Source organism: Ovis canadensis, chromosome 15, assembly GCF_042477335.2.
Source record: "Ovis canadensis isolate MfBH-ARS-UI-01 breed Bighorn chromosome 15, ARS-UI_OviCan_v2, whole genome shotgun sequence".
NCBI lineage: Eukaryota > Metazoa > Chordata > Mammalia > Artiodactyla > Bovidae > Ovis > Ovis canadensis.
The window spans coordinates 81,613,265-81,616,970 of NC_091259.1; positions in this window are offsets into that span (position 1 = coordinate 81,613,265).

Below are 3,706 nucleotides of genomic sequence, written 5' to 3' on the forward strand. Positions count from 1 at the left end.
TGTAGTGATTACTGATAATGATATGGTTCCTACAAAATTAATTTGGCAGAGCCTCAAATGTCACCTCCTCTCTGAAGCCATCTCTGATTTCTGGAGCATTTTTGTGTCTATGTCCATTAGCCAGCTGACCCAGAGTTGAGCTGGTTTAAGGCAAGGTGTTCCAGGGCTGCTGAGAATTGTTGCAGGGTTTTTCTGAAACAATAGCTCAGCCTTGTTGCCTTGGAGGCCTGGAACCCTCACAAAGGAACTGGCTAGCACAGGCCTTCATTCCCATCATGCAACTGATGGGCTGGAGAAGAAGAGATTAGGACCAAAAACTAGAAGCAATTTTCAAAAGATGGAGAAAACTTCAACCATTGACCGCAACATAATGAAATGAGAGAGCTCCCCAGAGAAAATTTGAATTTTAAAAACAGATCTTCCTGGGCCCAGTCATATCAATTTAGCATCTGGGATTTGCCCTATAACTCATCTCTCCCCACATTTCAGTTCAGTTCAGTTCAGTTCAGTCACTCAGTCGTGTCCGACTCCTTGCAACCCCATGAATTGCAGCACACCAGGCCTCCTTGTCCATCACCAACTCCCGGAGTTCACTCAGACTCACATCCATCGAGTCACTGATGCCATCCGGCCATCTCATCCTCTGTCGTCCCCTTTTCCTCCTGCCCCCAATCCCTCCCAGAGTCAGAGCCTTTTCCAATGGGTCAACTCTTTGCATGAGGTGCCCAGAGTAGTGGATTTCAACTTTAGCATCAGTCCTTCCAAAGAACACCCAGGGCTGATCTCCTTCAGAATGGACTGGTTGGATCTCCTTGCAGTCCAAGGGACTCTCAAGAGTCTTCTCCAACACCACAGTTCAAAAGCATCAGTTCTTTGGCTCTCAGCTTTCTTCACAGTCCAACTCTCACATCCACACTGGAAAAACCATAGCCTTGACTAGACGGACCTTTGTTGGCAAAGTAATGTCTCTGCTTTTCAATATGCTATCTAGGTTGGGAGATAGGTGGGGAAACAGTGGAAACAGTGTCAGACTTTGTGTTTTGGGTCTCCAAAATCACTGCAGATCGTGACTGCAGCCATGAAATTAAAAGACACTTGCTCCTTGGAAGGAAAGTTATGACCAACCCCACAGTTAAGCTTCCCCAAATATCTGTTTTTTTGATAACCTGGGGCTTCCTGGAAAGCTAGGAGTCCCTGACTTCCTCAGGGTGGCTGAATCAAAGAAGACGCAAAAGAGAGAAGGCAAGTTCTGTGGTTAATCTGGATTTGGGTTTCAGAGGTTATTCTGGAGCTTGGAATAAAGAGGAGGTTTCTACTGGGTTCACTCATGCTACTGTAGAGACTATTGGACAATGAACTCCAGAATTACTGGATTCAAATCTTGGCTCTACAGACTGTAAGCCAAATGACCATAGAAAATTCATCAGCCTTTCTGGGTCTCAGTTTTCATCGGTAAAATGGGTACCCACTTCAAAGGGAGATTAAATGAGACAATTTATATAAGTGCTAAGGAGAGTATTTAGCATACAGCTAGTCCTGCTTTGGTGTTTACGTTTATAATTATCCTTTATCTACACAGATTGACTTCCTATAATATGACAAAATTACAATTCAAAAATTCAAGATTTATTTTACCTCGTCACCAATTCAATGGGGAGTAATTCTGGATTCTTGTCTACTAACCTTGAAGTTTTCAGTCCAAGTGTAGATTAGAAGAAAGAAAACATATTTAATGTGATGAACCATTTTGGGCTAAGAGCTCACTCTGAACCTCCAACTTCTCCCACCCCAGTCTTTCCTAGAGAGTAATCTTCCTGAATCATAGATTTGGAGACAAGAAGAATATCTTCATCTCTCTGTAAAGGCCAAGATAATTAATGGAAAACTATGATAAACAGTAAAAAAGCTTGGGATAATGTAAAGTTAAAAAATAAATATACAAAAATCAGTAGCTTTCTTATAAAACAGTAACCAGCACAGTGAAAATAAAGAACAACAATAATACCAACAACAAATAAAATACCAAGAATAGATTTGGCAAGAATCAGCAAGTTCACATGAAAAATCAATCTATCTATCTATCTATCTATATATATATATATGTAAAATAAATATATAACCCCCAGAAGTACAGAGAGGAGAACCTGAGTAAATAGATACGTATCTTGTTCTTGTCTAGACGGTCTCAAAATTATATAAACGTCAATTCTCCTAAAACATATTGAAAAATCCAGTCCCATGTCAACCCAAACTCCAGTGTGGTTATTTTTGGAGTTTGACAGCATGGGAGAATAAATAGGGGAAAATAGATATCTGGGGTAAAAGTGAGAAAAGAGGGGAAAGTTTCACTTTCAGCAGATATTGAAACACACTTTAAAAATAGGATACTATAGATGCTTTGATATGGGATCTAAAACAAGAATGTCAACAGAGTCAAGTAGGAAGTGCAACTGAATATGAGGACTTAGTACTCTAGAAGAGACGCTTCTACTCAGAGGGGAGAGAGGTATTATTTAATACATGATGTGGGCCACTGGCTGGCCATTTGGAAAAAAAATAAAGACAGATTCATACTTCTTTCACCAGAATACATTCCAGATGGAATAATATTTAAATGTAAAAATCCAAACCATAAAAATATTAGAAAAAAGCAATGGAAGAATATTTTATAAGGAAAAAGTTTTATAAGTAGCAAATGAGACCCAGAATCTATAATGGAAAAAGATAGGCAGTTTGAGGTTTTACAGATTTTACAGTAAAATACACTGCAAATAAAGTTGAAAGACAAGCTTTGCCTGGGGGGGAAAATATGACAGAGATGCATTTAGTATCCATAAGACAAAAAGAGTTTCTACAAATCAATGAGCAAAAAAAAAGCAAAGGACCAGAAAAACATTCAAAAAGATGATCAACCTCTCTAATAATAAAAGAAATAAAAATTAGAATAATGAAATGTATTCTCCCCCCACAACATAGACAGTTTTCAAAGATCAAATACTCCAAGCTGACTAGGAGGTAGGGAAATGGGCCTCTTTGCTCATTGCTGGTAGAAGTATAAATTGGTTCAAGATTTCTGAAGAGAAATTTGGCCATATCAATCAACATTTTAACCGTGCAAAATATGGAGAATATATTTTTGTCCTTTTTTGGGCTCTTACATATCTTTTCATGTGAGAAGCATGGTGATGTGGACATCACAGTGGTGTGTTGCCCAGATGCTCCTGCTGCTGCTGAGAGGGTGGACAGCTGAGAGCTCACAGCTGAGAATCACCCCCACTCCAACCACCCCCTGGACTGGATTGCAGATTGTGCACGCCAAGTCGCTTCTGTCACCTCTATCCATGAGATTCTCCAGGCAAGAATACTGGAGTGGATTTCCATGGCCTCCTCCAGGGGATCTTCCAGACCCGAGGTATCCTAGAAGACTCAGGAGCCACAGTAGTGAAGTTTGTGGTCCAGTCTAGTTTGTCCTGGCCTGCAGCATACCAGGACGTTCCCTCTAAAGTAAAGGGCAAGTGGCTGCCTCTCACACCTCTCACCGCTAAGGCAAAACTACAGTGCCTGGTAGATGTCTGAGGGTTCTAGAAGTAGCATATTTTTACACGTGTTCCATCCATGTATTGAAATATATGGGAAGCAGCCAGTTTCAGTGGAGATCAGAGCAGGGTTTGTCTACAACAGATCCAGACTGCAGTGTAAGAAGCCC